Here is a 14280-nt window from a genome sequence, read left to right on the forward strand (position 1 = left end):
GCCAGAAACAGAATACCGTGTACATATCTGAACTAGATAACTTTATATATATTTGGTAGTTGTTAATAAGTATTTCTCAAAATATTCCATGTAAATGTTAGATAAGACAAGCGACCTCGGGTTCCTCATAGCCATCCTGAAAGTCTGGGTGTAATATTTCTCCTCAAAAACAAAAGATGATTTATTTATATACAAACCGATTAACTTAACAAGATTCTTATAAGGGATACCATCTGTAATTTTATCCGGAATATTTGGGAGAAAGGTTAAAACATCATGAACTGGGACATGAATGAAGAGCCCAGTAACATCAAAACTAACTGGACTCTGTTATCAAGGGGATTGTATTCCTACGACAAGTCGAGGCATTTATATATAAGGTGGTCCAAAAAGATGTATCCATTTGTGATAAAGTAGCATTTATTATTGAAAGGAAAACTATATTTTTTCATAGACCTGTCTTACAAACGTGTAAGATTTGTGTGGTGTAAGTTTTTTCCTCGTATACTACCACAGTTTATAATGTGCTTGATCCAAGCTCCTTGGCGCTGAATTACTGTGGCTACTCGCACACTGAAGTTTGTTATGACCCTGTCCAACATGTCATAGGGATATGTATATATATATATATATATATATATATATATATATATATATATATATATATATATTTGTGTGTGTGTGTGTGTGTGTGTACTAGTCAAATTACTTGCGCGTTGCTGCGGGCAAATGATGATCATTTTAATTTTGATAGAATTTGTGAGAAAAGTTACACGTATCAATGTAACTCATTGGAAAATATAACACAAATAAAATGTTAAGAAAGTAAGAATAAAATCAATTTGAGGAGAAAGATGCCCTTTGGAAATAGAATATAATCGGCCGTAAGAGAAGAATTGAATTAACTTTTCATTATATTTGAATTCGAGTTAGAGGTCAGGATAGATAAGATGGGGGGAGAAAGAGGGAGGGGGGATTTGGGGGTTTAGTGTAAGGAAAGAATGAAATAGAAGGAAGTTAGAGTTATGGCAGATGTGGGGCAGTCCCACTTGCTCGGTTATCTTTATAGTCTCGTAGACTGTTTTGGATTCGAGTATATTACCGCCCACGAAAAAGGAAAATATAAATAACCAATATTTAAACATTTGGTAAATTTATACAATCATTTTACATTTACATGCTTTCTCCTTACAAAGGCTATCATAGTTTGTGGAAACATTAATTTCACAAATATAGATAATTTTTATGAACACATACAATGGTTTGTTTAATCATAGTAATTTTTTGTCACAAAATGGCAATCATGTTACGGGGACACTATAGTAGTGCCGTGTTACCCCACCATACCCAGTTAACCCACCCTAGCCAAAATATTTTTTTACTGAAATATAGCTATCCAAGTACCTGGACTGAGAAGGTATCAGAATATATATGGTTATGGGGGTCTATCTCCCAAACCCTAGGAGGAGTTCGTGAACAAACAGACAGAAGCTACTACTTTGTTATAGTAGATATGTATATATATATACTGTATATATATATATATATATATTATATATATATGTGTGTGTGTGTGTGTGTGTACATGTATATATAGTATATGTATATATATATTATATATATATACAGTATATATATATATATATATATATGAGGCCCCGCATGGAGAAGTGTCCCATGCGACACAATGGCCGGTTTTGAGTTACGCACATATAACACTATTTTGTGCCGGCCGAGCGAGCGTGGGGTTTTACTACTTTGTTTTAGGAGCGTTTCGACCATATTGGAGGTCACGTTTTGTCCTTTCCGACATGCTCGGATTGAAGTAGAAGGGCCAAAATAGTGTTATATGTGCTTAACTCAAAACCGGCCATTGTGTCGCATGGGACACTTCTCCATGCGGGGCCTCATATATGAATAGAATAGGAACCACAGGAGTTTTTTTCTGATTTTATTCCTGACTAGTTTCGCAGGTATGCTTAAAAAAAAACATACTTGCAAAACTAGTCAGGAATAAACTCAGAATAAGACTCCTGTGGTTTCTACTCCATTTAAGTCAACCTGTCAGAATGTCCTAGTGACGTGATCCTATGGACGTGATCTACCCACTAGGATCAAAGAAAATAAAAATTCTTTAAAATACGGCCATGAAACTCAGCTGTATTCCTCCATTCTAGCCTTTTAGATCACAGAATAGATTGGAAGAATGCAGCTACAGTATACAATTCACATTGTAGTTTCAAAAGAAAAATTATTGAGTCCTCATTAATAAAAAAAGTTTCCAAATTATAATACTTCCAAAGGTCAATGGTCACCTGATGCCATAACTAGTATGGCAGTTGACAAATTCATCTCCACAGGACGTAACGTCCGACCTCACTCAGGGCAAGTGACCTGATGCTTACTGAGTTCCCCAATTTTACTTCCTCCTCTTTATATAACCCCTTGTCTATGTACCCTATAAATGTAACTGCTGAAGAGGACCACAGTTAGTGGTCGAAATATACGGTTTACTCTGTATCTCAGCTTATCTTTCTCCGAGAGTGGGTTTAAGTTTTATGTATGTATATATATATATATATACATGTATATATATATATATATATATATATATATATATATATATATATATATATATATGCGAATAAATCACAAAAACACGTGATTCACAAAATGTGTAATAAAACCACTTGGAAAATAGAATGAAAGGTGACCGAACGTTTTCGTCTATTTAAGACATTTTCAAAGGTGAAAATATCTTAAATAGACGAAAACGTTCGGTCATTTTTATCATTTTATTTTCCAAGTGGTTTTATGACATATGTACTGTATATATATATATATATATATACATATATATATATATATATATATATATATTATATATGCATATGTATATGTATATATGTATATATATATGCATATGTATATGTATATATGTATAATGTATACACACACACACACACACACACATATATATATATATATATATATATATATATATATATATTCTTACTAATGTTCTCAAATTTTTTAACAGTTAATCTTACTTCTGGAGGGTAGGTAAAGACAAGTTGTCCAAAGTCTTTCATTTTTAATTAATGTTTCGACAACAAGGATTCATCTTCAGAATAATGTAAATAAATAATAGTCTTGCACATTTACATAATGCACACTTGACACCGGAAACATGGGTTTGAATATTGAGTCAGGGAACGAGGACACCTGAATCTCAGGGAGTGTCTCCAAGCTGGGACGTCGGGCTGAGGAGGAGGAGGTGGAGGAGGAGAAGGAGGAGCAGGGGGTGGCGGAGGAGGTTGAGGTCGGGTACCTCTGCCACGATATTTGGTGGACGAGCTGTCATATTGGATTGTATATTAATTCTAGGGGCTCTTACCCTTATGCAGTATAAACAACTTCCAACATTTCTAAACCCTTAATCCTGTTACAATGTATAACTATCCTAGTGTTGCTGACGATAGTTTCTTTAACTATATCGTCCTGGTGGTATTGTAAATGATGCTGTTTGATTGCTTCTTGTTGCAAATGCAGATACATTCGCCTGCTGACGTGACATGTCGTATGACCAATATATGTAGAACAAGGGGCGCGCAGTCGCCAGAGGTACAAGAGTATTTATAGATAACATTGTTTTTTGACAAGATCCCACAGTAGTCGGACAGATTGTTCTTTATTACCAAGGAACTGGAACGAAGGCTGTTGTAGTATATGACTACTCTTAATTTATCATGGTCGCCAACTGGCTTACAATGTTTAAAGATTATCTCTGGTTTGGCTCTCGTCTTGACGATAAGAGCTACAAAAGTGTTCTGGTAGAATAGTGTGATGGTATTTGTTTGGTCCACAATCTGGCCAGTAACGCTGCCTTCTAACAAGTACTTATTTACATTATCAAAGTTATTACTGAAGTAACCATTGTACACTAGCATTAAGCGTAAGTGTTTGAGCTCTGAATGGAACATGTGCCACGAAGAACTAATAGAAATTGGCCGCCGTATATATGCCCCAATAACACCTTTCTTGAAGCTAAGTGAAAATTCTCCGAGACCATTCATGCATTTACCAGCATCGGTGGGCTTGCGGTAAACATTAATTCTGAAGCTATGAGACGTAGCATCCACCAGAATATCAAGGAAAGGGATCTAATTATTAACACTGAGTTTTATCGTAAATTGTAGCTCAGAAGTAGCTTGCTTGAAGATTGGATCTGAGGTCTTCCAGCATTTGCACATTATCCACACAAATAAAAATGTCATCCACATATCTAAAATATAAGAGCGGTTTTGTCGCAAAAGCCATGAATCCCTGAGCAAAAAAGGAGAACCCATGGTAACACCATCTTTCTGGAGGTAAAGTTTATCCTGAGGGCATTTCAAATGGACTTCGGTGGTACAAGCTAATAACATTTCCTTCATAATTTTTTTAGGCATTTTAGTGGGTGTTCCGGGTGATGAAAAATATAATCTAGAATAATTTCAGTGGTCCTTGAAACTGGAATATTATAAGTAAATAGATTGTGGGTGTCGAGGGAACCCATAATGACCGTGGGATTGCTACCCCTTTAAATGTCAATAAATTCATCAGTAGACTTGATGTAATAAGCGGTAAGGATAACCGTTTTGCCATGGAATAGGTGGGCGGGGGGTTTGAGAAATAATGGGCCCGTCCACGAGATTAAAGAGATAGGGATGTATATCACTGTCCTTTTGATTATTGGAAACAAAAATAAATTGCTCCATTATATCCAGAAACATTTTCGTGCGGCTGCATGATATTTCAGTTATGATTTATGCATGAGTTCTCTATGTTGTTAATTAGATAAAAGAAAAATATTTTCAAAACTATCTAGTTATTTATTTATCTATTTATTTGCAGAGTAGGGTTGTAATATATTTCAGCACTTTGACCGTTGACCACGGAACCAGAAGATTCTGGGAATTGGTGTACGTGATTACTGATAAAATAGCCATAACCTATTTCATTTTGTTCATTCTTATTTCACTTCATATTAATTATTGATATATTTGTTTGTTTATTCATTTAGTCGTTTATCTAATTATTCATGTATCTATCTACTTGGTTTACCCATTTATCTATTTATTCATTCATCTATCCAGAGACCTTTCCCTTTACCCCCTCTGTGAGGTGGTTAGATATGGTAGCTTTTGTTGGAATTGGGGATTCAAAACTGTGTGCCCTTGATGACGCCATGATGTTGCCAACCGCGCCTCCCTCTGGCTATTCATCTCCAGACATTAGGTGTCTCAGCGTCGTCCACTACGCTCCACATAATTGAGATACACTGTATAATCCAAATGTTAACCCAAGTGATATATATTTCACGCTATGTCTGAGTGTACCTCTTTTACTGGCGGCTAACACGCGCTACGGGGAAAAAGGGCAGAAACAAAGAAATATCCCACCTGTGGTTTACGTGCCATGGATTGCTGAGACGAATGATGAAAGGAAACATTCTGGACAAGATTGTGTTTCTAATTGGGGTCAACTCCTCGTTGGGTCTATATCCCGTTCTAATCTTTGTTATAATTTCTTTTATCACCCATCTTCCTCGCCCCGTCCCAGTTCAGATTCCCGATGACTGGATGCCTCACGCTCCCGGTGTTTTTAATTGCGCGTCGTGTGACAAAGGATTGCAAGCTTCTCGAATGAGATCCTCCTCCCATGCCTGGGCGGGCTCGGGGGGGTGGGGGGGGAGTGGGGAGCCATCTCTTCTATGCCCTCTGGCTGATTGCATCAAGGAGGTGCGGCTGCACTGTAATGAGCTCGTTAACGGTCTAACCCGGGGTTATGTTCTTTAGACATGGCAGTCGCATCTGACTAAATCTAGGCCTACGTTAAAACAAAAACTCAGGAAGCCTTGAGTTACCTCTTGGCAAACTCCTGTAAATATTAATCTCTTGGTTTCTTGGAAGACGCATATTTATCGTAGCTCTTAATGTATGATTTCATTCAGCTGTGGGAATTTTTCTCAAGCTGGTAACAGCCAACCCATCATCGTCTTGAATGGCACTTTAAGTCCTGAGGTCTTTTAGTAAAGGATTCTTTTCAGCTAAAGGGAACTCCTCTTTCAACCATTGTTACTGCACACTTTCAATGTTTCCAGGTTGACAGTATTTCACCAAATCGCCCCCAATAACATGAAACTATTGATCCATCTGACCGTCCCCGTCTCCTACACACCTTGCTTTTCTTCCTCAGCCTGCCTGCCTGCCTGCCTGCCTCTCTTTGCTTCTCGCACAGCCATTTGTTTACATTTCCATACTAATGGACATAATCTCTCAGCCTCAGAAGCTCTTCCCAAGAGCGCTGTACCTTTGGAATCGTTGGAGCCTGAGGGGAGCTGCCAAAAGAAAATTGGGAAGCATCAATTTTATGACACAAAAAAAAAAAAAAAGACAAAGAAAAACGGAGATGACTAAATTTAAAATTGACAGTGGTAATTAGCTGCCATATGAAATATAAATTGTATGCAAATGAGAATATGGGGCTAAAAAAAAGAGAATCATGTAAGAAGTAGTTTTTAAATTTGTGTGTTTGTGTGTGTGTGTGTTTGTGTGTGTGTGTGTGTGTGCGTGTGTGTGTGTGTGTGTGTGTGTGTGTGTGTGTGTGTGTGTGTGTGTGTGTGTGTGTGTGTGTGTGTGTGTGTGTGTGTGTGTGTGTGGTGTTTTGTGTGTGTGTGCATGTGTTTGTATGTGTGAACGTTTGTATTTGATTCACCATGGTCTTGCATCACGTGTTGGACCCGTGATCGACAGCTATTTCACTCTCGGAAGAGAGCTCAGAGCTCATATATGACCGATCTACGGGTAATGCTGTGACCTTACACGGGCACGCAAACCCAACTCCCCGCTCACAATAGTTGGAGTAGCGACTCGCAGCGCAGCGATCCTGAAATTATTTCAGCCGTGGGCGGGATTCGAATTCGGACTGCCGTAGAGTGGCGCCCGCGAACGCTACCACTACGCCATCGAGAGTGTGTTCGAGTGTGTGTGTGTGTGTGTGTGTGTGTGTGTGTGTGTGTGTGTGTGTGTGTGTGTGTGTGTGTGTGTGTGTGTGTGTGTGTGTGTGTGTGTGTGTGTGTGTGTGTGTGCATGTGTGCGTGCGTGAGTGTGTTTGTGTGTGCATGCGTGGGTGTATGTGTGTGTGTACGTTTGTGTGTGTGCGTGTGTGTGTGTGTACGTTTGTGTGTGTACATTTGTGTGTATGTATGTGTGTATGTGCGTGTGTGTGTAAGTTTGTGTGTTTGTGCGTGTGTGTGTGTGTGTGTGTGTGTGTGTGTGTGTGTGTGTGTGTGTGTGTGTGTGTGCGTGCGTACAAGGAAAATTGCTGTATATAAATAAAATATGGTTAGATTTATGGGAGCCTGACCAGCCCGCTGCCAGGACAACAGATCTATTGTAAAATGTGATTTACAATTTTCCTTTGAGTTTCAGTTTGGTTCATCATAGCTTTCTCATTACTACTGTTCACCTCCATTATCAATATGTTCTTACTAATATGTTTTTTGTTTTCCGTTCAACTTTTTTGCAAACAATTTTATTGTCTCTCTGGCTTCCATTTTTTTTTATTATCTACCTTATATTGTATTACTTGTTCAAAGATTAAGGTTTTAGAGACTTGCTTACAAGTTACACCTTGATGCCACTCATTAAAATGTTGAAAAATGTGTTTCATTAATTCTTGTAAGACTTCCGTTGTCTGCTCAAGTTGACGGAGACTTTTAATGTCTTTCTGATATATTCACTGCATTTGTAAATCATGATGTCACAGCCCAGCTTGCCAGTTGCCAATTTAATTTTTACCACCACCATTTCTTACCTTTTTTTTTTCTTTTATCTTTTTGTGCCGACTCGATTTATTCACTTCTTTTTCTGTGTACGAGAAGGGTCTTGTCTCTTCTAAACACTTTTTAAACACTTTCTATCGACAGCATCTCATCAAAATAATGGAACATTCTCAACAATCTTCTTAACATTTATTATCCAGGATCCTGCAGCGAAATCTTAAGTTAATCATGACAAGTAATTCTCACATTTAGCTACATTAAACGCCATAACAAGGCTTTAAGCACAGAGCGTTACAAACACGTCTACAACTAGCCACACCCATTCCCATTTCACATCCACAGCTCTTCAATTGAATTGATGATCGGGGCTCGGAGGGGAGCAGGAGATTTCTTCTGCAAGAGGTTTGGATATATGACTTCCCGTCCTCTTTGCAATATGCGATACTCTCATGGTGTCGCACCTTTGTGTGATAACGTGTAGAAATCTTTGTTCTCGTTGTCAGTGATACGTGACGCATCAAAGGTAACGTTGAAGAACAGTGTGTTCATAAACGTGGGAGTAACCACCTGGAAATATAAACTAACGAACCATAGCGCTTTCTTATATTTACATATTCAGTGCATTATGGAGAAACTCCTTTGTACACTGAAGATGTGAATATACGGAAGCGCTCTGTTTCAATATCTTATCCTTCCTGATAGCTACTCCCCCATATATACACACACACATATATATATATATATATATATATATATATATATAATATATATATATATGTATATATGTGTGTGTGTGTATATATATATATATATCATTAAAAGTGATGGCTAGTTTTGCATTAATTTTTTCTTATAGGTATTTTCCATATACCTTATTATAGATTTATGTTCCTTAGAAAGAAAATTTATGACTTGGCTTTATGTAGTCATATTAGCTAATATGACTACATACAGCCAAGTCATAAATTTCCTTTCTAAGGAACATAAATCTAAAATAAGGTATATGGAAAATACCTATCAGAAAATAATCAATGCAAAACTAGCCATCAATCTTAATGATATATGCATTAGAGAAAAAACCTGCCCAAATACACTAATAATATAGATATATATATATATATATATATATATATATATATATATATATACATATATATATATATATACATAGTATGTATGTATATATATGTATATTCATCTTATCAACCATAATAACTTTTCCATTTCCAATTATAATTCCTTGCGAACACAGTCAAGACTAACAGGAGTATGTACCTCGATGGAAGCATATTCGGCAACTGAAACATTGTCGGACTAAGGACTCGAACCTAGCCCGCATGCCACAAATGGACACTGACTCTACCAATGGAGCTATCAAGAGGAGTATAAGTAAAGTACAATTTCGGACTCATATATGCATTCTCGAGTTATGTACATATGCAAGAATTTGAACTCATTCCATCTCAACCATGATTGACTATTGGCAGTATGTACAAATCAATCAAATCAATTCACATCAAATCAGCTATTCTGAGTCCACTGCTGAGCAAAGGCCTCCTTCATAGCATTCCATGATTCACACGACCGCACCAACCTCTGCCATGTTACTCCTGTAAACTTCTCTATATCATCTCTTAACCTGTCTAGTCTCCCTCTTCCACGCTTCCTAACTCGCGGCGTCCACTCAATAAAAATTTTCCTCCATCGCTCATCAATTGTTCGCACTAACTTACCTGCCCACTTCCACTTCCTCTCTTTCACTGCCTCCACAATATCATTCACTCTAGTCTGATCTCTTACCCAACTTGCTCTCTTTCAGACTCTCAGTGTTATTCCAATTACTGATCTCTCCATTCTCCTTTGTGCAGTCCTTAGCTTTGTCTCCATCGCCTTCCTCAGTTTCCAGGTCTCACACCCACAGATTATTGCTGGCAGAATGCATTGATTGAAAACTTTACGTTTCAGTCACATTGGTAGAGAGCCTCTCAGGATTTTATCATTCTTACCAAACGCTTTCCAACCAATTGTAATACGTCTTTTTATTTCATTATCATGATCTTTGGTCACTTTTACCATCAGGCCTTAATAATTATACTGGTCACTTTTACCATCTGGCCTAAACAATTATACTCTTCAACTTCTTCAAGACTCTCACCATCAATTATAATCTCTTTATTTTGAATTTTCGTGTTGAACATTACTTTGGTTATATTCTTATTCATTTTTAAACCTACTTTAAGACATTTCTTGTTCAAATCACTCAGCATATCTTGCAAGTCTTCTGCTCTTTCTGAAATAAGAATTATTCTTATTTCAGTATGTACACAACTGGGATTTTATTGACAAATACTGAATGGTCATCAATACCCAGATTTTCATGGTATCAATCAAAATAAATTTTCCCACTTGTGTACTCGTTACCAATAGCTAATCAGGGGGGAAATGGGTTGAGTATAAATTCGTGCACATGCATGTTATTCGATCATGCATATGTAAGGGCAAAATTGTACTTGGCTTTTGTTCCTATTGATAGCCCCATTGGTAAAGTCACTGTTCATTTGTGACATGTGGGATAGGTTTGAATCCTCAGCCCGACAACGTTTCAATTTCCGAATATACTTCCATCGAGGTACGTACCTCCGTTAGTCTCGATCGTGTTTATAAGGTATTGAAATGAAAAATTTATTGTGGTTGATAAGATGAAAATCTGTGTACTGGGGACCATTCAGTATTTGTAAATAAATTCCCACTTGCGTACATACTACCAATAGTCAATCATAGCGAGGATGGGTTGAGTATATATTAAATTCGTACATATGTATACAAGCAAATGTATAGCCGAAATTGTACTTGATATCTCCATTGGTAAAGTCACTGTCCATTTGTGACCGTGCGGGCTAAGTTCGAGTCTTCAAACCGACAACGTTTCAGTTTCCGAATATGCTTCCGTCGAGGTACATTGTGTTTGCAAGGATTAAGACAATCCTTACAGATGGCTCCCTTGGGTTTATTCAGGCTAGAATGAAAGGGATGAAAGGGAGCCACCAGCAAGGAGGTTGCCCGGGGAGAGGATTCCCGTAGAGTCCCTCTCGGGGTAGCGAGGGATGGGATTTTATACACTCTTATTTACATAAACAGCTTTTGTATGTCGGGTTTACAAATATTGTTACAATTTCCAGTCTTTTAATGTCCTACATAGACCTGGCGGTTTTTTATTCATTTAGTCATTATTAGTACATGTGTCATGATGTGGTGTATGGTTAGCTGATTAAAAATATGCCTTTTTACGAGTGTGTGAATTTTTTAGATGTATCTAGATCGGTCATTTGGCTTTGGTAGATTTCTGTCATGTGATGTTCATATAATAATGACGTAGTGTTCTGCTGGTGTTAGTGAGAGGGGGGAGGGTTTGTTGTCTTTAGACTATGCTGTTAGTCGCGTAGACATACTTGGTTATTTGTAATGTGAATGTGACTGGTACATAGTGTATTAAGACTACATACAACATGAGAATTGCATATGGCTATATATTGTTACATACTGTTACGTGTGAATACATATGGTTACGCATAGATAATGTATGTGCGTGCGCTCGCGCGCGTGTGTGCATGTGTGTGCGTGTGTTTGAGTGTGTGTGTGTGTGCGTGCGTGTGTTTGAGTGTGTGTGTGTGTGTGTGTGTGTGTGTGTGTGTGTGTGTGTGTGTGTGTGTGTGTGTGTGTGTGTGTGTGTGTGTGTGTGTGTGTGTGTGTGTGTGTGTGTGTGTGTGTGTGTGTGTGTGTGTGTGTGTGTGTGTGTGTGTGTGTGTGTGTGTGTGTGTGTGCATTTATATGTATATATTGTCTGGTGTCTACTAGAACAAAATGATGAAATATAGAAGTAGGCCTTAATATGTTAACAGTAACAATAACAATATTACGTACCATGCTTAACCGTTAATACCTTATGTGACGAAAAATATTGTATCGGTACATTAATGGAGCTTTTTAACATCAAAGTGAAACCAGTAAGCGGAAAAGGGTGTTGGGGAATTTCGAATTGAATCGTTAACTGTAAATTTAGTTAATAGATTGTGATGTAACCTTTTTCGGGGTCCAGTAACATGGTTTAGAAATGGGTTATCCTCTTGAAGCACAGAATTCTCTGCATAGGAAACCCAATCGTAAAGATGATCTTACAAACTACACTTTGAAAAATGGTACTACAAGGACTGGGTCTACTTACGAACCATTAGGATCTGCAGTGACGAATATCTAGATGACGAGATGGCGCATCCAGTCATTGTTTTTCTTAAGTTCATCTACTCCTTAGCAAACAAATAGTGTAAAGCAATAGACATCTGCAAGCGAGCTAGAATGCGCAGGGAAAATAGTGGATATTTTGTAGCGCCGTGCGAGAGAAGAGCTGAAATGTTATAGAGTTTTTTTATGAAGTGTGTTTGTGCGTTTGTGGATTATGCTTCAGGGAGCAGTGTGCACAAGGAGAAAAACAGCATGAATATGAACACCGTTGTGTACAATATACTGTGTTGAGTGTCCGGCCGTATGGTTCGGTGAGGCATAACGAGGAATAAAGAGAAGGACGATAGAACATAAGTATGACTTACGACTCCAGAAGGGCCATTGACTCCCAGGTGATGCTGAATACAAAAAAAAAAAAAAAAAACAAGGCACAAGGGGAAAGACGCACGAGATCTCCATACCGGGCTCGAGGAAGGAAAACCGCACACACGGAGAACGGAGAGGTCACCAAGAACAAAAAAAATTCTCTCTCTCTCTATCTCTCTCGCTCTTTATCTGTCTCTCTTTCTCCTCTCTCTCTCCTCTCTCTCTCTCTCCTCTCTCTCTCTCTCTCTCTCTCTCTCTCTCTCTCTCTCTCTCTCTCTCTCTCTCTCTCTCTCTATCTATCTCTCTCTCTCTCTATCTATCTATCTATATTTTTCCACCTCTCTCTGTATTTCATTTATCACTATCCACAGTCATGCTGGTCCACAACACGAGCGGCGCGTAATAAAACGTGGGCTTCTTTCTCTCTGAGATGTGCAGGAGAGATCCGCGGATTTTTAGGTTTCAGCTACTCGGAAAAAAACACACAAAAAAAACACGATTGTAGTTGGAACGTGAGGGATCACATGGCACACTTCAACCCGATTTTCATTTTTCATTTCTTTACCAACATATACAAAGATATGTACACGGGTATGTATTAAACACAACTGTCAATGACCTCCGTGCTGACCCGTGGCATTCTAAGCCACTTACAAAGAACAAGTTCAGTCCAAAAGTGAAATGAAAATAGCAGTAAATACTCATGGTTCTAACAACGTTTTGAGATTTTTTTTTCTTCAGATATATAAAAGTTCTTTAATGAACTCGGCTTATCTCTCTTGTTTTTATTTGTCTTCTGATATACGTTATATATACACAAAAATTGCAGTGAAATTAGTAAGGAATAAAAATTGGATTAAACCTCTAACCTTTTCTCTTCCCACCTACACACACACACACATATATACATATATATATATATATATATATATATATATATATATATATATGTATATATGTATATATTCATATATATACTGTATATTCATATGTATGTATTCATTATATATATATATATGTATATATACATACACACACACACACACACACACAATTATATATATATATATATATATATATATGTATATATGTGTATATATATCATATACATATGTATATGTGTATATATATATACATATGTATATATGTGTGTATATATATATACATATGTATATATATATATGTATATATGCATATATATATATATAATATACAGTATATATATGTATATAATACATACATATATATTTATATAATACTATATATATATATATATATATATATATATATATATATAAACTTTTTCCGTGAGTCCTCAAGCTTGCGAAAAGTAGACAGTAAGTACTTTCGTATATTATATCTTCAGACTAAATGACAGAGGTACAGAGTTGGGTTTAAATATTTACTTGCCTATTAATGGCAGGTTGCAGCTTCTTTATCCAGATGGCTTCCAAGATAGCCAAGCGCTGTGGATCCTCTTCTTTTGCCGCTACTTCGGTGTTTTTTACCAATGTCTCCCTATCGAGGTGGCGTCGATGCTGGGTCCAGTGGTGATTCTTCTGGATAATGTGGTGGTCGTCCTTCCCACGCAGACTGAAAGGGGCGTGCAATCCTCCTCTGGGCATGTGTATTTATATACTACGTGGGATTGATGAACCTCCTGGGGTTTTGGTGCGGGGTTCCTTAAAAGTAGAGAAGAGGTCTTTCTACTTTTGTAAAAGATTATGAAGGACAATTTGTCACTTTCGTTTTTGGGGACCACATTTCTATAGATTATTTTTTCTATAATCTTCTCATCCTCCTTGTACTTGGTAGACAAGTAAGCTTTGTAGAATACCTTAATTGCG

This window comes from Oratosquilla oratoria, chromosome 1 (genome assembly GCF_046742065.1).
Source record: "Oratosquilla oratoria isolate Oo_2021 chromosome 1, ASM4674206v1, whole genome shotgun sequence".
Taxonomy (NCBI): Eukaryota; Metazoa; Arthropoda; class Malacostraca; order Stomatopoda; family Squillidae; genus Oratosquilla; species Oratosquilla oratoria.